General features: G+C 42.4%; 1 protein-coding gene across 3 annotated transcripts in view; it reads left to right on the forward strand.

Moving 5' to 3' along the window:
- PPP1R16B (protein phosphatase 1 regulatory subunit 16B) overlaps window positions 1–25993 on the forward strand; it is a 141141-nt gene that overhangs the window by 73935 nt on the left and 41213 nt on the right. The window lies entirely within an intron of this gene.

Genomic DNA, 25993 nt, shown 5'->3' on the forward strand with positions numbered 1-25993 from the left:
TGCGAACTGGGTAAAATCCTTCTCAGAAACAAACTGAAATGCATTTCTCATACGTCTTTAATCTCACTCACCATCCATATATTAAATGTGCCATTCTCTGAAGTATCAAATGAAAGAGCTATAGCTCAGTGGTACCAAACAGACTTAGCTTACAGAAAGTCTCAGGTTTAATCCCTGGCATCTCTAGTTAAAAGATCTTGGTAAATAGGGCTGGGGAAACTTCCCACTGAGACCCTAGAGAGTTACTGTCAGTCAGATGTTACTATGACTGATAGATCAATGGCCTGAGTCAATATCAAGTATCTTCATATGTTGGTCTCATGGACCAGGACCCTGCACCCTTGTCCTCAGAGAATCCTGACCCCTTGTCTTCTGAAGAAGAGGCTCCAGAGTTAATGGTTCAGGGAGAGGACTCAGCCATGGGAAGGAGTCATGAGGCTTCCACCTCCCCAAAACTCAGTTCTCCAGGAAAACCCTGGGGGTCAGCTCTCCTACATCCAGTGGAGGTCACATTACTGTCCTCAGACTCCAAGGACTCAGGCCATGAGGAAGCTAGCATGTCACAGCGACTTCCATGTCGTTGCAGCCTGAGATTGCTAAAACAGCCCAGACCCCTTTAAGAGACAAAGCCTCTTGTCAGTATGGAGGTGGGAAAAGAGAAAGAAGTACCAAACAGAAGAAGGTTCCTCAAGATGAAGGAAAAGCAAACAAATGTGTGGAAGCCCAAGGAACCCAAATGGTATAATTAAAAAGTTTCACAAAAATATTGATAAGGATGAATATATTTGAAACCCAATATGCAAAATACATAGAAAAACAGAGAATTAAATATGGAATTTTACAAGTATACCAGTTTGTAACTTGTTTCAAAACTTCTTCAGAAAAACATCCCTCAAACACTTCTTCAGACAAACATTCCTCAAACACTTCTTCAGACAAACATTTCTTTACAGTTTTCTTCCTTCAGAAAAATACTTCTTTACAGTTTTGTCACTGCAGTTCTTACAGTTCCAATTAGTCTCAGTTGGTTCAAGTGGACTCAGGGTTGACTATAACAAATAAGAATTTTTTATTATCTACATACTGGTAATATACAAAAAAATTGTATGAAAATTTTAATGAAAAATTTGTATAGGAAATTATTTGCTTGAACTGAGAAAAATTTCACCCTTGAGAATATGAGGCAACTCCCTGGAGAGAACCTTCCATAGTATGGAGGTGGGGCCAATCAGCCTAAAGGCAGCTAAACTCTTATTTAAACCTCAGTCTTGTTTTGCTCCTTGTTGAGCAACATACAGACAACCCCGTACAGCTTCTAGCCCCACTTGGAGCTTTCCGTGGTGCTGAACTCTTTCTGTCTTGCTTCCCTGAGAAACCTGACCTCTGCTCAAGATCTGATCCATAGCAGAATCCTGCAACCCAGGCTACAACAAAAGGGTATCAACAGAACCCATGGCATGAAATGGTACAGATTGGGGGATGAGGTGAATGCCTTGATGCACTAGAGCAGCCTTCCCCAATGTGATGCTCTTCAGATGTGTTGGATTGCTATCATTCCATCAAAATGGGAGTTTTAGTCCAACACACCTGGATGGCACTGGGTTGGGGAAGGCTGTACTAGAGATGGAATGTTCTTTCTCAGCCCCAATGGACTCGTTTAAACACCGAAAAACAGAACACTTTGTTTTGGAACTAGCTAATGAGCATTATGTCACAGGCTAACAGCAAATGGTTATTTACTTCGGAGACCTGTGCAGATTTAGAAGGAAGAAATGTTTATTGCTTCCTTGGTGATACTGGTAACAAAATAGGCACATTTGAAGGTGTTAGAAGCAACCCACTTGGAAACTTTTCTATTTTAAAATGAAGCTGTGTTTAGAACAAAAATGTTTCTTTCTGGGTGAAATATTTTAGCTGTATTTGGAGGTAGCACATTTCAAGAGTAAAAAGGTGAATATTCGTTCTCCTTCTCTCTTTCACATGCACTCGTATGCTCAGTCTGACTGCTGTGTTCTAATTGTATATGGACTGTCTTCCGCTATTCCTCATATTAATAGAAGCAGAGTCAATGTTATGCACGGTCTACCTGGCATCATGATACCTGAGTGTCACTGTTAATGAGATGAGTTTATGTTTCAACTCTGATATAGTTGAACATTTTAACTATTGTTGTTCCTTGTCTTGGAATATTGAATTGAAAGGAGCATCAGGAATTTCCTGAAAGGGTGAGGGAAGTCAGGTTTATTCTAATTAAAAGAAAGAAAATGTAGAAAACGGAAATCAGTGATGGCTATGTTGGTTTCCCCTATGCAAGTGTAGGAAAAATCTATGCAAACTGTTAAAAGTATGAAGAGTGTTTGTATATGCTTGCTAAAATAGACCTGTACACACATCGGTAAAGTACACATTTGGGTCTACTTTGCCATGCACATACACATATATTGGGAAACTCAGATTGAAAGAAGATGCCCAATGTGGTAAAATAGGACTATGCACACTTCTCACGCAACAGTGTATCTCCACCTACGCAGGAGAATGTTGTATGTAAATGGCTCTGGGTGATTCACACGGTTGGCAGTTGTGGAGCTGTGCTGGCATGGATTTTGACATTTGTATTAGGGCAAAGTGGTGTAATACTTGAAGAAAAGGTCTCTAAAGAAAAGAAAATGCAGGCATTTTAATAAAGTCAAGCACATAAAAGATCTTCTAATGTAATTCACTAACTAAGGGTCAAACTGGACAAGATGTTCAAGATCTGTGATCAGATCTCTCATCTCTGTACATTTCTTTCAAAACCAGCTGCAGAGGTGAATTACATTGGGACTGCAGTGTTGAGTGAAGGGAGGATGAGTAACCCCCTTTCTCCCACCATTGCAGCCCTAATCTGTCCCCCTCTTTCCACAGCTGCTTTTATAATTTTTTTTTAAAAAAAAATTATAAAAAAAAAATGCTGCATCTTGTCTAGTTACACCCTCATTTGGATTTTTTTAAAATCCGAAAAATAAATACGCCTAAAAAGGAGAGGGAAGATGACAAATGTAAAGTGACGTGATATTCCTTTGCCAGCTAGTTAGCTAGTTCTTGCTCTGAAATTGGAATATAATATGGCAGATGCCTCAAAAAATGGCTGCTTGCTCTGAAATCCTATGGGAGGGACGGCAAAGTAAGGCTATGTGTATCTGCATGTATGGGGGGGGATGACATTCGCTAATCACCTTCTTAAATGGTTATTATTTCAGTTTATACTTTACTTTCTAGCAGAGTCACCATTTGTCTGAAATTTCTGGAGTAAATTATTAACCAGTGTTGTCAAAGTACAAGCACACAAGAACTACTGGAAAGAACAAGAGCTGCCTGACCTTTTAGCCTTGAAATACTTCCTGCCTGCCTGCCTGCCTTTTCTTTTGCTCTTGATAGCCATCATCGTCATAATTGTGATGACAATAGAGGAGAAGTTTTAATGTGTTAGATAAAGATTGACTCAAGCTGCTAGAGCTCAAGGGGGTCAAGAAAAAAGAAAGTTTCCAAGCAAATGGCAGAGGGAAGCTGAGATGCCTGAAGGAGGAGCTCTGTCAAACTGACCTGAACAAAATGAGATGTGGAACAAACAAACCAAGCAGCAGAGAGTAAAAGCTAGGGATGTCAGAGAAATTCATAATGGATTCAAACAAGCTTGGATTTCTATGAATCCAACACGCAGATTCTGTAGCAGAACGACTTCTCCTGAGTCACACGGATTTTGTGGACCTGCAGAACAGTTTGCTACTTGGGGGGGGGGGGATTTGTGCTAATTTGTATTAATTAATACGCAAATGCACATTTGCACATTAGTGCTAATGCGCACTTGCGCTAATGCACTAATGTGAAATAGCACAAGTAGAACGAGATTCTGGTAAAATCTGATACTGCCAATGAGTGGACAACGGAACCAAAGACATCTGACACTCCATGAAACACAGACGTAACGGATTTAACAAAATCCGTACACCTTTGGTGAAAGCTCTTTTTCCATCACCACCACCCTGGTTCCTTGGTGTACTTTATGGTAAACATTGAGTTTTTGATTTCAGGAGTTCACAGCACTATGTATACATGAATATGATTACTAGTTGGGCAATCATGTGCACATATACATGTTGCACATGTACACGTCTGTTATGCAGGCACTGGCAGTATCAGTATGTAATTGGTGTTTGAATTACTTCTGCTACAGAGCCACTTCTATTACCTCCTTTTTTTTCTTTTCTTTTTTGAATGAAATCCCTCCTCTGCCTGAAAGCATTGATTGTTTTCCTTTGCTGCATTTCCTGAAGATCTCAGAAGAGTACCAAGATTTGGCTTCCTGTTTGATAGCTACAGTAAGCCTGTTATCTTTCCCCTTGACATAGGAAAAAGTAGCTTTGGGAGCGGGGGCACTTTTGCTTGGAAAACAGCTATATTGGAAAGCAGACACATCACCTAACCTCACAGCTTCCCAAGGTTACTTTTGGTTAAAAATAACAACAAACTTCTGTTGTGTATCTTTTCCCCCTGTTTTTTTGTTGTTGTTCCTAGTCAAAAGCAGCCTTGGGAAGCTGTGAGTTTAAAGGGTGGTGTGTGTGTGTGCGTGTGCGCGCATGGGTGGGCGGGCGGGCAGGTGTGTGTGTTTCCTCTGTGACTATTATCTGCTCAAAATTGCTCTCCCCCCTGCCCCAATTACGGAAAATGTGGTTGCAACTAACTGAACAATTTAGGTAATTGAAGCAGTACTGGCTCCAAAAAACTCAGAAGGTTTTTGAGGGCCCTTGGGCGAGACACCCTCAATGGGCCCCCTTCCTCGGTGAGTCTGCCTTGTTATCACCATTGTCACCAGCTGCTATTGCTCTTCATCCGCTCTCTCATCATTGCTACCACTTGCTTACTTGACATGCAGAGAGCCAGGGAGCAAGTAGGCAGTGGCATCTACTGCTCCTCTTCCTCATCAGCATTGTTGTCTAGGCCCAAGCAAGAGGCAGGTGAACAAGCAGGTTGCATTGGTCCCAGGGCATAGTCTGAAGGCACATGAGGCAGCCATCTTGCTGAAGCTAAGCAGGTCTGGGTCTGGTTAGTGCTTGGAGGGGAGACCACCTGGGAACCACATGTAGCTGCCTTGAGTTCCACAGTGGAAGAAAGGTAGGGTATAAATGGAATGAATGAATGAATGAATGAATGAGGAGGAGCAACTCTAGCGGGCAGTTGTCAGTGGGCCCCTGCTGGGGTGTGGGCCCTTAGCAGGTGCCTGACCATGCCTACCATTGATGCTGCCCCTGCACTTAAGTGCAGCCCATCTGTATCATTCCTCCCTCTACTTTTCTAGCAATTAAAACTATCATACCTAGGACAAAGGCAGCTGCAGCTTTTGCTGCCTGTCCTGAGCACATTCCGTTTCCCCAGTAGGTGACTGAAGCTGAAACTACAGGTAATACAACCATGTGGATCTTTACCTTGTATATCATATGTAGTTCCAGCTTCAGTTGGCTACTTAGGAAACGGGGTGTGCTAACTTCTGAATTAATTAATATTGCCGCGATCAGTTGCTGATCATAGACTTTGGTTGCATTTGAAAGTGTAATGTCATACACTTCCCAAAGCTGAAGACCTTCTTTGCATTGTAGATGTGCCAACCTTACACACATCATGGACATAAGGTTTATGTCATAAGGTAATGACTGACACTAGGGCTCCACACATGGTCCCCATCAAAAAGAGGAGGGCGGGGGGAAGATAGTACACATTGGGCCTTTCTGCATATAGCTTTATGTACAGAAAGGATCTCTCACATCAAGTATTACCTGGAGGTAATGGGGGGGGGCAAAACTGCTTCTCCACCATATGATGAGGATCCACTTCCCAGCTAACTGTATGAAATAAGCATGAGATGATGTGCAACTGAGGTGCAATTCTACTTGGAATGGTCACATTGAAGTTATCTACTCTCTATAGCGCAGGGCCTTTCTACTGCTATGGGGACACTGCTGTGGATTCCCCTTGCCCAAGAGGTGAAATCAGTAAGGACAAGAAGCAAGGCCTTCCTTCTTGTAGCTCCCCCAGTTCCAAGTTTCTTCCCAAAGATCCTGACCCACTGTTGTTCTTTTTAGCTGACAAACATGAAACCTGTTTGTTTACACATTTTGTTATGAGACAATTGTGCCTTACCCTGCCAGCTAAAGGAACTTGGTATGTGACTCAGTCGGCAATTTCTCAGCCATTTTACCCCCCTCAAAATGGGCTGCTTTGTGTTAGCTACATTTGGGGTAGAATTATTTGAGGAGGGGAGAGAATCAAAGTGATTGCCATTTTTTTTTTTAACCCAGAAAGCCCTGTTCTGAAATATTTTTTTGAGTTTTGGGGGAATTCAAAATGGCTGCCACCATAAAAAAGTGACTGCCTCCTTTGACACTCATTGTGGGCTGCCATTATAGTGGACAGCAGCTGAACAACTACAGAAAAACACACTCTTTTACAGAATGGGTGGATGGTTCTTCCAGCTGCTCATTTTATTTGAGAGCTGTGCTCTTAAGCAGCCTTCCAAAGAAAGGGTAGCAATTGATGAAGATGTGTTAAAAATATAAAGCTATAGCATGTCATTCCTGAAACACTAGGAATTTTTTTTTTTTAACTTGTGGGAGGGGTTGCAAGACATTCTTTAAAACAAGAAATAAAAAAATACATCCATAGATGCTTTATTTGGAAACATACACAAAAGTTTAAAAGGTATCCCATGTTGGGAGTTTTGAGCGGGGTAGGGGCAGGGGGAATCAGAGATTAACAGTACGCTCTTATGCAGGTCTAATAAGAAGTAAGCCCTACTGAGTTCAACAGGATTTACTCCCATGTAAATGTGCTGAAAAATCAATGAAATGATTCAGAGAAACAAAGTCAGGGGAAGGGCCATTTCATAAAACTGTTTCTCCTTGAATTACTCGGTCAGTTTTGCAAGTTTTTGATCTAATCACAGTTGTTTCTCAGCCCTAGTTAGGCCAAGGCTGTGGCACTTTCAACCCTGCCCATAGCCCTATAGCCATCCACTCAGTTGTGGCCTATGGCTTGCTCCTCATCAGCCACCTCAGGCACAAAGGAAGTCCCTCTTTTTATTCCTCTGTTTTCCCCCCACTTATGGACATTCACAGTCCCTGAAAGACTTGCACATGTCCAACTCTAGCTACCAGGTCTGAGGGGCGTCATTCATTGCAATGACTTATTCGTGTTAAGGGCACAACCACATCCCTTTCCATGAACTGAAGGATGACGACATTGGAAATGGTTGCCTTACCACATGCTCCATAGTTTTGATGTAGAAATACCCTGTTCAAAAGGGTTGTAGTGATTCAAAAGAGGTTATAAAGAAGAATGGGTTTCATATGGACTCTTTCCTTCAGGGAGATGGCCAGTAAGTTGGTTTTCTTTCACTATCGGTGTTGCTCCCATCTTCATATCCTCATTTTCTGTCTTCTCAACGGTGTCAGTACACTGCTGAGGGGTAGGGATGAGGGGATGACTAGGTAGTTCACTGCCACTGTGGCTGAGGGAGATGAAAGCTGTTGACTTCTCAGGGAAATGAGGCTCTTAACAGAACAGGAAACCCCTGCTGGTTGTAAGCAGGAAACTCCAGGGTGTGTTTTGAGCATATCTGGTACAGAATTTTTCTAGAATATAAATGCTATTGGATTGTTCACATACTGTTTCTGGTAGAGATAACCATAATTAAACCTATAAAACTCAATTCTCCCCCCATAATGTTCCTTTAAGAGTTTAAAGTTCGGTGTAGTATATTGGCTAAGAAATTAAGTAGTGAACAAGGAAATCCTAGGTTCAATCTTATCTCTGCAACAAATTCTCTAGGTGATCTTAGGCAAGCTACTCTCTGCAGTATCATACTGGATCTATCTTATAGGGTTGTTGTAAACGTAACTAAGCTAATACATGTGAAGCGCTTACATTTCATGATTCCTTACAGCCCTGTTGGGTGGTTAAAAAAACAACTATTGATGCAGCTTCTGAACACGGTTGTAAGTGGCTAGATGGCACTTGTGGGTCAAACATGATGACACATCAGAGATCCATACTTGAAACACCTGTCTCTGTAAGTTTCTTTAAAAAATCATCCTTGGGTGGCCTGGATTGCATTGGGACCATGGAGCTGGAAGAAGGGGAGCAAAACCTTTCCCTGTTTTTCTGATATAAGTCACCCCCAAGTTGCTGCTTGTCCCAGTTAGGATTAGCAGAGAAATCTGCAATGGATTCAAATGTGTTTGGATTTCTACGAGTCTGAGCTGTGGATCTTGCAGCAGACCGGCTTTTTCTGAGTCACATGGATTCTGCGGACTGGTTTTTCACTTTGGGGGGATTAGCACAAGTGTGTATTAGCACTGATGCAAATTAGCGCAAACAGAACAAAATTCTGGTTTAAAAAAATCGGATTCCATCAGTGAGCAGATGACGGAACGAAATATGTCGGACAATCCCCAAAACACAGATGGAACAGATTTAACAAAAAGTCCTAATCAGGAAAACATGTGAGTTAACCAAGCCCCCAGTGCCAATATTCGGATGGATCTCCACCCCAACTCCGCCCCGTTTTCCCTTGGCTGTTTTTAAGAGAAATTTAAAGAGATGGGAAATTTCATCCTAGATCTCCAACCTCTTGCCTAGCCTGTCCCTTATTTAACTATAAAATGATTCATAATGTGTGAACAACCCTTAAAATAACTCTTAGTGTTCCTCTTCTAGCAGAACAGTGCAATGCTAGGAATGTATTTAGGTCAACATACTCTGTCTCAGTGGATAGTCAAGACACAACTAAATATGAGCAAAGCCAGACACCTCTCCTGAAAAGATAGGTGAGCAGCAATCCCTTCTTGACTCCAAATTGCCTTCATTTTTCTCTTTCAGACAGTGATAAAGCAAAAACCTAGGTCAGCACGTTTTCATTGGATCCTATTTTTCTTGTGAAAGCTAAATGTCATCTGTGAGTTTGGGTAGATTATTCTGCACGAGAAGTTAAAATCAATTTAGCACTGATCTCATTTAACATGGCAGGTCAGTATCAGCCTGGCTTATTAGCCCTCTTGGCGAAGCCTGAGGCCTGTCCTCCCAGGTGCCTTTTTGTTGTCATCATCCTGGTAGCGCTATCTTGAATGTAGCAGGAGATGCACTGCAAAGGGCTCTAAAGCTAAAAGTGGTCTATGAGCTTTTTCTTTCAGTAAGAAGCTTCACGGGCACACATTGGTATGTAAGTAGACCCCCTCCTGATGTGCCTGTGCAGAACCCCTTATATATTGTTTCAGCACGTGGGGGGGGGGAATCATCTGAACCCTCCCTTTGTGCACATGCTACAGGAATCCAAGATTACTCATAGGGCAGCATGTACCATATGGTGTACATGCGCTGAAAAAGGACATATAGAGATTCCCTCCTTCATGGGGTACACTGCAGATAAGTGCCATGTGTGATCTAATTGTGGCGTATCTCTCAGGAGGAGTGAGTTGGGAGACCCTGACTTTTCCAGAAGTTTCTGGTTTGTGTTCATCTAATTTTGACTTTCAGTGTGTTTACGTGTTCAAGGGATATATGGGAGACTGAAGCAAGTTCAAGGGATATATGGGGGACTGAAGCAAGTTCAAGGATTGCAGGATTATTAAGCCTATAAACTGACCACAATTTGAGATTGGTTTTATTAATTGGTGTAAACCACTCTTCATCCATATTGATGAGAAAGCTCCCATTGACCTCAGTGGGATGTGGTTTTTGCCCTTAGAATGGAAACATTTCATTACCGTAGTTTCCTGTTAATGTCATGAAAATAACAACTACTGTGACTTGCTGCTCTAGGTCTGGAGTGATAATGGAGTTCAGTGACCATTACTTTGACATTCTGCTATATTTATCTCTTCCTTCACGGCTATTGTGTGTGTGTGTGTGTGTGTGTGTGTGTGTTTATGCACGTGCATGGGTAGATGTGATGATGATGATGGTTATTATTATTATTGCTAACCTTTCTAGGGAATTTTAGCATTTTCTTTAACCCTTTCATCACCGCTGGGTGTAGTACAGCAACCTGCAAACAGCTCCAAAAGATTGGAACCTTTCAACTGTTTCTCATGCTTTTGTAATGCTCTGAGCCAGGGGTGTTGAACCATTTTCCGCCTGAGGGCTGAATTTCATTTCAGAGCAGCTCTTGAAGGCTGCATTCCAGCGGTGGGTGGGGTTAAAGGCAAAAGGGGACTGGTCCAAATGCAAAAAGGGGTTGGGCCAAAACACGAGCATGTTGTGACTTAAAGCTCTTCCTGCCAGTTAATTACTGGCCTTCGGAGAGGCATTTCAACCTTTTAGAATGGGGGGAAAAACTGCACAAAAGCCGAGAAGCCGCCAAAAAATTGTTCATTGGGGAAATGGATGGGGCCAGGGGGAGGGCCATCTGAGGAACCTCAGAAGGCCAGACTGGGACCCCAGGTGAGCCGGATTTAGCCCCCGACCCTGAGGTTCTGCCCCCCCTGCTCTAAGGGCATTTCCTTGTGTGTATATTCCCCCCTCTTTGAACCCAGGGCTGCTGAATCAGCACACTCAGCCTTCTTGAGCCACTCAGCATGCCTGTGTTTGTCCATTCAGCAGGGAAAACCCCCCCCCCCCAATTGCAAGTTTGGCTCATTGGCCCAAAATAAGTGCAAACCATCTTAGCGGGACGTGCTACTGCTGAGAGTGTAGGAAGCTTCTGTGCCAGCTTCCCCAAAGAAACCCCAAGCAGATGCACCCTCTGCATTGCATTTTCTCTCCTCTTTCTAGGTTGGTGTTACAAGTTGCATATGTGAGAACAGCAGCAGACCTCTTCCAAAAACTCAAACTTTTCAAATTATAACTCACTGGGAAACCCCAGAGGTAGAAAACATAGATTGGTGGGGAACAAAAACAAGGGCTCCTGGTTACTAGGCCATCTAAGCCCAGGATTATTTTGGCCCCTGATGAGATTATGCAGGCCCAACCACTCGTAAAGGTTTTTGCTGCAAAAGTGAAAATGTTTCTTCCAGTTCACTCATATGGCCTGCTCATGCTGATGCCTTCTGGGCTTGCCTCTTAAAGAGGCAATGCAGGACTATTACCTTCTGTGTTACCTCCCTTTTATTAAGATAAAGTCCTTTTAAAGCAACATCCAACACATGGTTGCCACTATCGTTTTGTCGTATACTTGCCAGGTATATATCAAAGATTTCTGCCTACATAAAATCAGCCAGGGTGAGTAACTTATGGCCCTCCAGATGTGGTTGGACTCAGTGTTGGCTCCAGGCTTTTGAGGGCCCTTGGGCAAGACACCCTCAATGGGCAACCTCTCTCAGTGAGTCTACCTTCTCACCACCATTGCCACCGGCTGGTCTTGTTCCTCATCCTGTGTCTCATCATTGTGACCACTTTCTTGCTTGATAGGCAGAGAGCCAGTCAGCAAGTAGGTTGTGGCATCTATTGCTCCTCCTCCTCACTACCACCGTTGTCTGGGCCAGAGTGAGAGGAAGGAGAACAAGCAGGTTGCAATGGTGAAGAGGAGGAGAAAGTCCAGGGAGCTGTTGTCAGCGGGCCCCTGCTGGGATGTGGGACCTTGGCAGGTGTCCAACCATGCCTACCCTTGACGCCAACCCTGATTGGACTGCAACTCCCCATCACTCCTAGCCAGCATAGCCAACAGTGAGGGTTAGTGGGAGTTGCAGTCCAACAACATGGTGTGGTGTAGTGGTTAGACTGTTGGACTGGAACTCGAGAGACCCAGTTTCTAGTCATCCCTCAGCCATGAAACTCACTGGGTGACTTTGGGCCAGTCACTGAGTCTCAGTCTAACCCTCCTCACGGTGTTGTTGTGAGGCTAAAATGGAGAGGAGGGCCTTTGACCCCTTGGAGGAAAGGCAGGATAGAAATGTAATAAACAAAAACAAACAAATAAAACTTCTGGAGGGCCACAAGTTGCCCACCCATGAATTAGGCTGAGCTCCATCGCCCTAAGGGTATGTGTTGCACCCTTCTGTTCCAGATGTATCTCTGCTGGTGTTGGAGCAACTATGGAGGTGGTGCTAACCATGATGTAAGATTCATGTGTAAAACGTATGTTAGAATGTATGTTCTGGTAGATCACAAACCCTCTAAGGAAAGGTTGTTACCATAGCCTAGAAAACAAGGCAGAAAAGCAGTACTTGTAGAAGGTTTTTTTTTCCTCCACTTTTTGCAGACAGAGACAATTGAGCCTCCCTTAGGATAGCATTCCACAGCTGTGATTTGAGAAAACCCTAACTTGCATTCTCCCCAGCCATACCTCGAATGGAGCGGTGTAAGATTTATATTTCAGTATAAGTGTTAGGAAAGTATGGCCCTGCAGATCATTCAGTCCATTTAGGGTCATGAAGATCAAAACGGTCCTTTTGAACCTCTCCTCAGCTGCACCAAGGTATACTACTGAGACAAAGAAGCAATGGCTAGTCTCCTACAGCAGATGAGCTTTGATTCCTTCATAGAACCAAGAAAGAGAACATTTAAAAACCTTTAAGTCCCTTCTCATTCTATGATCTATATCTACCTTTTCACTTTGTTTATCAGAGTGGAACAATTTTGGACAGTAAGGGAGTGATGTATTGTCCTTTTCCTTTGCTAAAACCTCCTGACATCCTTTTGACATGATTATGTCAAGCAGCCATTCATATGTCCTTTGACAATATTAAAAAATAAAAGCTCAGCTCAGCTAGATCCAAATTTCTGGTCCACTGTGGTTCTTATAGCGAAGTTGTGGTTCAGAAGGCTGCAGAACTGGAAATGTTGGCTGTCTCTAAATGGCAGTAATTTGGTCTTAAAAAACAACAACAACAACCCGAAACACTCCCCCCCTCACAATTTCACCCTCACATAAATCTGAGTCTTGCCTCCTAATTAGAAGTGACTCATGGCTCCCTGGGAACATTAGTGTGATCTACGTCCATAGCATGTAATTATCTCTCTCTTCCGTGGAGCAATATAGGCAGCCACTTAAGCATTAATTAACTTTAATGAACTTACTGAGATCAACTTTGGATTCTAAAGCAGTTTGGTTTATGCTATAAAGTTTGAAGACAAAACACTGCACTGCGGGATTAAGTAATATCCTAATAGCCAGCCTTGAGTGTTGCATCTTTGTCCTTTTCTGTGGCGACTTTTGAAATATCAGCTTATTCTCTTCTGTTTCGAAGAACTGGTGTTGACTTATTAACAACAACAAAATGCATGGGATTAAATCTTCTTTCCCCATGTTATTAATCTTGACAATGTAATAGGAGGTTAACGAATGTAGCGCAGCTACTAAATCAAATTCAATGGGTCCCATGCTTTCTAATAACTGGGCATCAGGAGCAAAACAAATTAGTTGAATAACAGAAGTGTATTTGGGTTGCAGTTCTCTTCACACTTACTTAGGAACAAGCCTGATTGAACATAGTTGGACTTATTTCTAAATAAACAAGCACAGGATCAGGTTATCACTTGACTCATTCTGCTGTTTGACGTACTGGCCATGTTCGGACGTCATGGTAAACCATAGTTTGATGAGCATGATGAGAATGAGCATGTGGCCATGAAGAGGAATTCAGAAGCTTTTGCTTCCAGTTTAGATTAACTGCAGCTTGTTGTACTGTATGTACCAACAAACTATGGTTAATCTTAACTATGGTTTGTTTGAAACAAACCAATGGCCAGGAACCTGTTGGGGGAGAAACAAGACAGAGTTCTGAATTCAGATGTCACAATAAACAATCCAGGGATGGAGCATCACTGAGTTGTTTAGCCACTCCTGCTGCAGTGATTGAGCTGCAGTGATTAGGATGCTAGCAGCGTTCATGATGAGCCAATGTGCTAAAAAAAAAAATCCAAGTTTGTTGTTGCGTGCTACCTAGGCCAATTTGTTATAAAGCTGGCTTGTTTAAACAAATCAAGTAGTTAGTATTTATTTAGTTATTTATTGCATTTATATCCCACCATTTTTCCTGTTGCAAGGAACCCAAGGCGGCTTACATTATCCTCCTCCTCCTCTCCATTTTATCCTCACAACAACAACCCTGTGAGGTGGGTTGGACTGAGAGTCTGTGACTGGCCCAAGGTCACCCAGTGAGCTTCCATGGCCGAGTGGGGATTAGAACCCGGATCTCCCAGCTCCCAGTCCAACACTCTCACCACTACACCACACTGGCTCACTACTACTACTACACTAGTTAGTAGTTAACTACTAATGTTAACTACTACTAGTAGTAGTTAACATTAACCACAGTTTAGGGTTTGGATGACATGCTAAACTGTGAAATCTGAAGAGAACGCTTCCAAATTCCTTGCAGCTGTACCAGAAGAGCAGTGGGGAATGCACAAGCCTGAAGCTCACTTTGGCTCATTCTTGCCACAGTAAATGATAGTTTAGCATGATGTGTGAACATGGCGGCTATTGTAAAGATTATCTGTGATAAGTTGACATAATACTTTTCCCTTTTTGAATTTGTAGATCTCTATGGAACCTGGCTGGAAACATATGTTTCTTTTTTTTAAAGTGTTACCTGCCCTTTCCCAATAGCTCAGATAACTGTATTTGATCTGGGACCATCTGATGGTCAGCGTATTACTGAACGAAAGCAGGGTGTGGACTAGAATCAGTGCCTGGGTAGGAGGCCAGTCAGAGCCTCATGTAATGGCCTATAAGCTTACTAAAAGAACGGAATATAAGTATTAGTCGACATAAACCAAGAATATATTCAAACACTCTAAAGTCAAGCCAGTGTGCATGAATATAAGAAGAGCCATGCTGAATCAGACCAAGGGTCCATCCAGTCCAGCATTCTGTTCACACAGTGGCCAAACAGCTGTTAATTGGGAACCCACAAGTGCAACAGCACCCTCGATGTTTATTCTAATATAACTCCAGATATTAAAACCCTTCCAAAATTGTTTTACAGTTCTTTCGGAAAATGCTCAGAGGTAATTTCGTAAGTGGTCCTTTTCCCCATTTCCTGTGTTGTTAATTCAGTTCTGAGACCTAAATTATATGAGATGTACACCTAATTCTCTTCAGCTTTCTGTCCTGCATTAACAACATTCACAGCTTCAAGGCCCTTTTAGTATCACATGTGATAACTTGCTCAAACTCTGGCAGGTCTGCAGGAGGAAATGGGAGCTCTGTGTTGTCAGCATAGTAGATGCCAATACTTGATGATGATAGTAATACTTTAGCACTTTAGGGAGTTCAAAGTGCTTCACGTACATTATCTGACTGTAGCCCTTCCAATAGCCCTGCAAGATAGGCCAATATTATTCTCACATGGCAGATTATTATTCTCACAATGCAGAGGTTGACAGAGAATAGTTCTCCTAATGCCACCTTGTGAGCTAGGTAACATTTGAAGCATAGACTTCCTGGCTCTCAGCTCAGCCTCCTATCAGCTAGGTTACCACAGCTCTCAGTATAAAGGTGAGCCAGTGTAAAGGTCTACCTCAGGCATTTATTTCAGCTGCCTATTCAAAGGCAGGTATAAATTGTGTCCAAGCATTTCTTGAGTCCAAGGCCAATGAGTTTTTCAAAAAGTGTCAGTCTCTGCCAGGACCTGTGTCAGATGGCAACTATGCATCCTTGGGCAGCGCAACCCAGCAGGGCTGACCGCTGCTGATGCTTGATCAGGCCTGGCTGTTGTGGGAGAAAAAGCTTGTGTAAGGCCTGAACCAAAGTATCAGGCCTGAACCAAAGTCTCTAAGAGGGTTGATCAGGCCTGGCTGTCCCTTTCAACAGAGTCAATCTGATGGTGTTTTTTTATGGTTGGTAGCTATCACACAGGGTTTGAAAATAGGATCTTGTGAGCCATTCTTGTGCTGTATCTACCACATAGGAACATCCATGAAAAGAGAACCGTTTTTGTTTTTTTTGTTTTTTAAGATGAATGGATATTTTGAACCAAATAGAGCTCTTGCATTCCAGACCCAATTTAAGTCTGATATGTAAAAATGCTCCAATTGATGTCTTTTCTCTTTGCTGTTGATTTTGGAAGGCTGTCCTTCCTGCTCTCTGGGGAGCTGCACAGCAGCTGCTGTAAGCACAGTCAGACTGTTAACATGGTGTCAGGCTGCATGGGTGATCATGTTACAGACAGTGAGATGGGAATTCTTTAGTTGCTTTGCTAATTAGGATCGGCATGGCTTTCTTGTTCTCTCTCTTTTGAATTCCAGGCCTAAGAGAAACATCTGCTATGGGATGGCCATTGAATGTAGATTTCGGAGGGGATCTTTTAGAGATGAACAGAATAGAGACCAATATATTAGGCTGGTCTTCCCCAATCTTGCACCGGATATATGTTTTGGACTTCAACTCCCATCAGCCCCAGCCAGCATGGCCAATGGTCAGGCATTCTGGGAGTTGTAGTCCAAAACATCTGGAGGGCAGCACAATGGGAAAGGCTGCATTATGCTGTTGATTCCAAATGAATCTAGATTATGTTTTTTAAGTTCTTAAAACTGTGGGCAAAACATGAATCTGTTCTTCTGTGGAATTGTTTTGAATACTTTACTCTTGATGAAGAGATACATGAATTCTGAAATTGTTTTCATGTTGATATTGAAGGAGATCAGAAAACATGTACCAATTTAGGACTCATGCTGATGACTGCTTCACCTAAAGAAAAGCAGCTCCTGGCAAGGGAAAGTAATAGTGTGGGGGGTATGTACCCTTTTCCTGGCCGCTGCTCAGATTTCCTTGTCAGAATAATGCCTGTTAATAGTGAACTTAGGTGGTTGAGTGCCTATCATTTCCAAAGAAAATAGGGACCATCCAAAACAAAACAAGGTCATAGTTTCTACATACTTGAGGGGCTCCCTAGGTAAGCAGAAGTATATACGTTTGTAAATTAAAATAACTTCTCAAAAAACAGCCTGGTAAGAACCTTCCAGGGTTTACAAAACATTGAGGTTCCATTGAGGAAAAGTAAGAGGCAACTTGAGATATGGGAGAAGAAGAGAGAATTGGCTTGGTCAGGCTTACAGAAGTTTATAGTTAAGCATCTTGGGCCAGGGATTAAGATAGAAAGGGAAAAACTCCCTTCCTTGCACTATACTTCTGGAGATGATGGGGACTTTGTTGAAGCCCCTACTGTCAATCATTAAACGATTGTGTGTTGTACATTTCCCCCCTTGAGAACTGCATGTAAGATCTGCTGTTTCAGACCACTTTAGGCTGCAATCTTATACACATTCAGCTGGGAGTAAGCCCCACTGAGTTTATAGGGTCCTACTTCTGAGTAGTCTTGTATAGGATTGCACTGCACATCACTTCAATAATCAAATGAATTCTTCTTCTCACCTAATATGGTATTTCCCTAATATTTTTATTTCCTTTTGGCTTGGATATAATCTGCTATGATAGCTTAACCTTATATTGATTTATATGTATAATACAACTTAGCCTGAGGTGGGAATCTCATCCTCTTTTTTAGAAAACAAGGGAAGACCTCCCTGTAGGAAGCTTGCCAGACTTGGAGTCAGAGGCCAACTGATTTGCAGGATTAGGCCCAGGAATCAGGGAGGTTTAGATATTTCATTGGTAGGAAATAGCCAGAGGAAGGATTTATTCCTTGAGCTAGTGTCTGCTGCCACAAGGGAACTGATGTCCTCCAGCCCAAGTCCCACCGCCCTGCCATGCCCTAGCTAAAGAACCCATCCCAGCTCCCTGCCCACACTCCGTGTGGCCACCCCCAAAAAGCCAATGGGAAGTCTGATGTAGGTGAACAGTTCACTTAGGTGGAAAGCCCGATCACCAGGGGTTCTGGGGGCCAAATCCTTTTCCCCAGAACTCACCAGGGATCATGCCCCTACTGCTGTGCCACTGAAATTCAGTGGCAAAAAAGTGGTAGTTTGCTGCCAAATTGTTAATAGACTTCATGTGCTCATCTGTTGAATGGTGAGTGTTCCATGAAGCATTTTCAAGATAGGTGTGGATGCAGATTTGAATATTAGAGGGCCTTGTTTGCTTTGCTTTGCTTTTCATACATTGAACCATCCAGTCCATGGTGTACAGTTTGGATTTGTCCAGATTTGTCCAAGTGAATTAAATCTCATGTATAGTAGCATCTTTGAAAGGGCCCTAAAATATCTAGCAAAGCAGAAATTTGTGATGTATCAGAATATTGATCTGCACAAACTCTGTAGTCTTTCATCTAGCTACAAAGCAGAGGAGAGAGGATGTTCTAAACCCAGAAGGTCAATGACCTTTTAAAACTAAAGTCTGGGGAGCATGAGTATCGGTTAGAAAATTACAGGTGAATTGGTTAGCATTGGGAACAGTCTGTACTGCCTTTGTCTGACAATCCAAGTAACAGCTGCTACTCAAGTAACTACCAGTAAATACTTGATTTGACAGGATCACACTAAGTTGGCAGTCAAACAAGTCATTTTCCTCCCTCAGGTTTTCCATAGTGTTTTTCAGAATATATGTTTTCATTTTTTTAAAAAAATCTAATCACTAGGTTCTTTGCTTCTCAGATTGAACCTTTGATACATGAAGTAAATGTAGACAAACAACTTGTAGGATTGCCATGATAGGTGTTGTATTGAACTGCCCATAAGAACACAAGAAGAGTCATGCTGGATCAGACCTAGAGTCCATTAGTCCAGCATTCTGTTCACACAGTGGCCAACCAGGTTCCTGTGGGAAATCCACAAGTAGGACATGAGTGTAATAGCACCATCCCACTCATGTTCCCCAGCAACGGCTGTACATAGGCTTACTGCTGGAGGTAGCATATAGCCATCAGGACTAGTAGCCATTGATAGCCTTCTCCTCTATGAATTTGTCTAGTCCCCTTTTAAAGCCATCCAAAGTGGTGGCCATCACTACATCTTGTGGAACTGAATTCCATAGGGTTGTAGCAAATGTTAGTCCTACTTAGAGTAGACACATTGAAATTAATGGGACTTACATTAGTCATGACTAAAGGAAGTTCCATTAATTTTAATGAGTTTACTCTAAGTAGGACTAACATTGGATACAACCCATTGTTTAACTATGTGCTTTGTGAAGAACTTCCTTTTATCTGTCCTGAATCTCCCACCAATCAGCTTCATGGGATGACCCTAGATTCTAGTATTATGAGTATTACTTATGCCACTTCCGTCTGCAACATTTTAAATAAATAACATAAGAAGTGCCCTACTGGATCAGACCAAAGGCCCATCTGGTCTAGCATTCTTCTTCCCACAGGGCAAACCAGATACCTATGGGAAGCCCATAAGCAGGACAGGAGGGTAATAACCCTCTCCTGCTGTTGTTGCTCTGCCTCTGATCAGGAGGTAGCATATACCCCCTCTGACTAGTAGCCGTTGATAGCCTCAACCTCCATGAATTTGTCTTTGTTGTTGTTGTTGTTGTTGTTGTTGTTGTTCAGTCTTCAGTCGTGTCCGACTCTTCGTGACCCCATGGATCATAGCACGCCAGGCCTTCCTGTCCTCCGCTCTCTCCCAGAGTGTGCTCAAGTCCATATTCATTGCAACAGTGATGCTATCTAGCCATCTCATCCTCTTCCGTCCTCTTCTCCTTTTGCCTTCAATTTCTCCCAGCATCAGGGTCTTTCCCAGTGACTGTTCTTTTCGCATTAGGTGGCCAAAATATTTGAGCTTCAGCTTCAGCATCTGTCCTTCCAATGAGCACTCAGGGTTGATTTCCTTTAGGATAGACTGATTGGACCTCCTTGCAGTCCAGGGGACTTGTAAGAGTCTTCTCCAGCATCACAGTTCGAAAGCATTGATTCTTCGGCGCTCAGCCTTCCTTACAGTCCAGCTCTCACAGCCATACATTGCTACTGGGAAAACCATAGCTTTGATTATATGAACCTTTGTCGGCAAGGTGATGTCTCTGCTTCTTACTATGCTGTCTAGGTTTGCCATAGCTTTCCTCCCAAGGAGCAAGCGTCTTTTAATTTCATGGCTACCCTTTTTAAAGCCACCTGAGATAAGAAACACACACACAGCCTTTATACCAGGTCATACTTTTGGTCCATATAGCCCATTAGTGTCTTTTCTGATTGGTGGCAGTTCTCCAGCAGCTTTTCCATCATCTGCTACTGATCCTTTTTAACTGGAGAAGCTGGGGATTGAATGTGGGACCTTCTGCATGCACAGCAAGTGCTCGTCTACTGAGCTATGGCCTATCCCCAAGCAGATGCAAAACTGAATTAATGTTGAAGGCTTGGAGACATATTTTACTTTTTGATTACTAGAACAAAAGGTAAGTGGCAGCTAAAAGAGGAGGTGAAATGCACATTTGCCTTTTGTATGCCACTGTGACCTGTTTCACACTGGTGGCAACAACAGTGGGGCTCCCCCTAGCTGCATTCTACTCTCCCTGGTGGCTAGCAGGCACCATTTTATTTCCATTATAATGGCATTGTGACCTAGGGATGGGCAAATCTGTCAGTTTCAGTTTCTCATTTTTCCAGTCTCAAGTTCATCTTGAACCTTAAGAATTTCTTCAATCTTAAGTTTGGCTTTCCCAAATTTAGAGCATTTTGTTTAAGTTCACATGAAAATTCTTAAGCATTTTTGTATACATTTATCCTAGTATATGCGTTTGTATGCATTTTGCCTAATGTACACATTTTTGCAATCAATTTTCCTAATATAATACATTTTACATTATTTTCCCTCATATAGGCATTTTTGTATGCATTTTTAATTCGATTGCAAAATTCGGACTTTGCGCACTTTGCAGAATCAGTTGAATTTCGGTTCACATAGTGGTTAAAAAATGTGAAATTAGGTACTGAACAAATTTCTCCTTCGTTCCTATTGTGAGCAACATTTGTCATCACACAGCTTCATTCACAGGGGCATTCTGGTGCAGGGGGAAGGGGATGGCAACAGTGGCCAGGGGTAAATTTAGCCCCTTTCTGAAATTCACTCCGCATGCGCCAATAAATAGTTGAAATACCCCCCATCATTTTTCTTCCTATGAATTGGGGGTGGGTGGCACAGCCCTGGCCAAGACTTACTGTGACAGCAACTAAAGCTGTATTCATGGATTATGAAAGTGTGGAGAGGGTGGGGCGAAATCGAATGCATGGACCTTGGCCCTTACTTCTGTACATTCATTTTCCAGTAGAGCCCCGACGTGTAGAGACCACGTACAAGGTTATGTTATTATCATATAAAGCCCTAAACAACTTGGAACCAGGATACCTAGTAGACTGCCTTCCCTTATGTATACCCAGATGACATTTAAGATCCTCAGAAGAGGTCTTGCTAGTCACCAGAACAAACAGAATATTGCCATGAAGAACCTCGATCGTAGGCCTTCTCTGTAGTGGCACCCTCCCTCTGAAAAACCCTCCCTTGTGCAGTTGGGGGGGGGAAAAATGTAACATCTTTCAAATGCCTCCTGAAAACACACTTTTTCACCCAGGCTTTCCCTGGGCTATAATTACTGCTGGGTTTTACTTTGGCTTTATGTGGTACTTTTAAACTATTTAAAGTTTTATATTATATCTTATGACGTTGCATTTTCTTATTTTAATTCTGAACTGCTCAGAGATCTTCAGCTATTGGGTGGTATAAAAACGTAATAAAATAAATTACAAAATTAAAATGTAGAGCTCTTTCCATGCAATCAGGAATACTAAAAAATGTAGGATTTCTGCTCATGGAGAAAGATTTCTAGTTACCTACACTTGCATGGGCGGGGTCTCTGTTCTGACCTCAAAATGAAGGTAGGGAGGTCAAGGGTGGTGCTTACTCTTGCAATGCCATTCCCACCCCATGCATTCATTAACAATTGAATGAGTGTCTGAAAGAACCTTAAATGTTTGTGATTGGCTATACCTACCAGTTTAGTGTTGTGGACGTTACTTCAGTGGCGCAGGTACCAGCTTAAATGGCTGGTGCAGATATATAGGATCTGGGGACAAGGTAGATGCCTGTTTTTCACAAGTTCTGTATTCACCTTATGTTAGCTAATACGCTGTGTGGCCAATTTTGGCCAATCTCAACAAATCATCAAGCCCATCGATATAACATTAAAACTTCAGAATAGCTTCCTTTAGTGAAATCCTCTGCAAATTTGCTGATAGTATCTGCATTTCAAATATGAAGTTAATAGTGATAAAAAAATGTTCCATTAAGCTTTCCAGTTTCGGTAAGTTCAGTTATTTGTGTATTTGCCTTTCAGTTCCTGGACCTGAGATTTGTTCGCCAGGCTTACGTAGCTTGGACTTAATTTAAATGTTTACATTCTCTTCCCAGATAGGTTTTGGTCCAATGCAAGAGCACTTTTGGAAGAAGCATTTGCTTAAATGGGCTTTACTGTACTGCTGATATAAAGAGCTTTTTAGGCTCATCAGAATGAATATATGGTTTCACAACTCATTCTTCAGATAAAGCAACTGCTGGGGATAGTCCTGGAAATAATTCTTTGCTTTGCAGTTCCATAAGCATAGAGTTTATTGTAGTTTCAAAGAGAACATGCCCTCAGGCAGAGATAAAATTTTGGTGCCAGAGCAAAAATTAAAATTAAACTCCTGCTCCCTGCCCAATATATACACTTTTTAAACTATATACGTGAAAGAAAAACATTTGAATGGAAATGGCTTGAATGGTAGTATCTGTAAAGATGATCCATTAAGGGCAGAATTATATGCATGTTTAGACAGAAAGAAGTCCTACAATTCCCAGCATTCTCCAGCCAACCATGCTGGCTGGACTTTTTTCTGTCTAAACATGCATGGGATTGTGCCCTAAAATATTGGTCTCCTTTGAAACTATCAAAACAAGTAAAACAAAGTGCCAGACTAGACATTATTCTGGGAGATCTGGATTTGATCTCTAGTATCTATTTATATTATTTTGTAATAAATGTACCTGTAGGATATTGTTCATTTGACCTGGGAAGTGGCGTGGGATTGAGGCAATATAATTATTTCCCCCTGCGCTCTTTTCCTAATCCAAATCCCTCTTGCTAGTAGCTTTTTAATCTATGGGGGAAAATACAGGCACCCTCATCATGCTTCAATTCCACCTCCCCATGCAAACAACAGCTCTCTTTCCCTCTTCCTCTCTTTCTCTGTGTCTGTGTGTGATTTAAATTGTGAAAACAGCATAGAGGGAAAGGGTTAAAACAAAACAAGTTCCCATGCTGTTTTCCTGTAATGAAATTTGCAGCCCCTTACAGTTGCATGAATCATGCATTACTCAGGGTAATATGTTGCTTTGTCCTTCCTCTCTCTCCTGCCCTTTTACACAGTTCTTCCCTCCCTCCTTTTCTGTTTTGAGGCAAACCATAGTTTGTCTTTTTGTCAGAACTGGCAAACTATAGTGCACACATGTCCTGAAACTAGGACTGTGATCTAGGATCAGGTTGTGGTTTCCAATCCTGGTTTGCAGGGCAAGCATAAACCATAGCTTCCCGGTTCATGTGCAATGAACCTCAGTGCCTCAAACCAGGAAAAGAAGAGAGGCAATCTCCATACAAGAGCGGAGGAGTCAGATGTTTTTCCCCAGGGCGTTGCAGATGGTTGGAAAGAGAGGTTGCTGCTCATTGTTTGTGTTGTTCAGTCGTTAAGTCGTGTCCGACTCTTCATGACCCCATGGACCATAGCACGCCAGGCCTTCCTGTCCTCCGCTCTCTCCTGGAGTGTGCTCAAGTTCATACATTGTTTGTACAATCATTCATTTTCACCTCTGGGAAAACAGGTTTTTGTAGTGTTTCACCATGGGAAGTGATGCCACTGTTATACCACTTTCTAGTGTTATGAGTTGACTATCAGATTTCTGGGAATTTGTCTATCACTATGGATCACCTTGAGGCAATATCTTGCTAGAGTCTTAGACTTGACAAAGGAGTAAGCCTGGGATGTTCTGGCAATATGTTTGCATGGGAAGTAATGGCTGGATCATATTCCTTAAGTCTTCTGAATGGCTAGGAAATCCCCGAAAGGGAGGCCCCCACCCTTGCCTTCCCCAGTTAAGAATGATGTAAGCTAGGCATCTGTGTGTGAAAAGCGACAATAAGAACTGAAGTCTGAGACAAAGATGAAGATAGTCTAAGAGTTGAGTTTAGGCTCTGTAAGCTAACACATTTTTGGGGTGCTCCCTCTGAAGATCTGATATGGGGCAGTGAACTTTGGCTGTCTGCTGGAGTGTTTAAGCTAGTTGACTCCACCTATGCAAAACCTGTATGTTTGTAGATCAGTTCAAATATTACAACATGCCATAAGCCCCTAGTGATCATTTTCCAAAGCAAACTAAGCCTGGGTAAGTGCTGTGCCACTTGAACATTTTGCCACTTATGGAAGTTGAGAGAGTGTTAGCGTTATTGTGATATGTCCTGCACTCCCAGAGTGCAGGACACGGAATAATGGGCTCAAGTTACAGCAAGCCAGATTCCGGCTGACCATCAGAAAAACTTCCTGACTGTCAGAGCAATATGACAATGGAACTAATTACCTAGGGAGGTGGTGGGCTCTCCCACAGTGGGGTCATTCAAGACAAGGCTGGACAACCATCTGTTAGGGATGCTCTGACTTAATGCAGATTACTGCATTAAGCAGGGGGTTGGATTCGATGGTCTTTTAGGCCCCTTCCAACCCTACTATTCTATGATGCTATGATAAAAACTATTATCTGCCTTCAGCCCTAAGGAATTCATAGAGATGTGATAATTGAACTGGGGGGGGTGCTTCCTGTCTCACAGCTCATGCGCTTAGCCCCTTTGACACACTAGCTCTGTCATCTTGCTCTATACATGTATACATGTTGCTACCATCATGAACACCTACTAGCAGAACTTGTGTGCAATTATAAGCAACTTTTGGCTTGCTGTATTCACAGATTAATTGATACCATGCAATACAGAGCCATGCAGTGTAAGGTGTAAAGAAGCCTGTAGCTTATTTCCTTTGTAGACCTGATATTACTTGATCTGCAATCAGCCTCATTGTTCCTTCCACACTGAACCAGTGAGTCAGTTTCCGTTGTTTATGTGCCTTTTTTTTTTTTGGTTCAGTTATAAAAAAGACCTTTTTAACAGACAGAAAACTGCAAACACAAAAGCCTAACGCAGGAGGTGTGGGCATATATTTTACTTAATAACAGTGGAGTAGATTGCAGTTTGACTGTGTAACTTTAAGCATGGAGGGAAGGAATGGTCTAGAAAATAGTTTCTTGTGTGGGCAGCCTTAAAAACAGGGAAGAAAGAACTTTCAAAGGAAGTTGAAGTATTAAAGAATGCTTAAAGAGAAGAGGTGGTTAACGTTCAAAAGGGCAAATTCATTGCTGGCTCCCAAAATATTAAGTTATTATTGGGCAATATAAATGCACCAAGGGACAAAGGTGTATGCCTCTTCTTAACCTCTTCAGAAGTTATATGATCCCTGACAATTATAAAATAATTTGCATTGTGATTAAAGACATTTTGTTCATTAATCATACCTGTCTCAATTATTTAAATCTGCATATGAGAAGGAAAAAACAATAGTTCTAAAGAAAAAGAAGAGCTGTATGTCAGTGTTTGAGTCCATGTTCTGCATTCAGAAAGTCCCAGGTTCAATCCCTGGCATTTCCCGGTAGGGCTGGAAATAAGCTCTGTCTGAAACCACAGAGTGCTGTGCCAGTCAGAGTAGACAAAACTAAATTAGATCAGGGATGGGTAACTTGTGGCCCTTTGCTTCATTTGCATGCCTCAGAACAATTTCAAAAGCCCCCTGTAAACAAGTTCAGACTTCTAGCAAGAGTTACATGTCCTTTACCTGGTTGGCTGCTAGATAGGGAGAAAGAAAAGGGGGAGGGGGGAGAGAGAAAGGGTTGTCAGAAAGAGAGAGAGAGAGAAAAAATGGGGGGAGAGAGAGGGGGGGAGTGTCAGTGAGAGAGAAAAAGGGGTGTCACACACACATGCACTCACAGAAAAGGATGTCAAGGGAGAGCGGGGTGTCGAAGAGAGGGGGTATCAGAGAAAGAGAAAGACAGAGAC

Source organism: Heloderma suspectum, chromosome 4 (genome assembly GCF_057233095.1).
Source record: "Heloderma suspectum isolate Gila_16-S chromosome 4, 16-S_ref, whole genome shotgun sequence".
NCBI lineage: Eukaryota > Metazoa > Chordata > Lepidosauria > Squamata > Helodermatidae > Heloderma > Heloderma suspectum.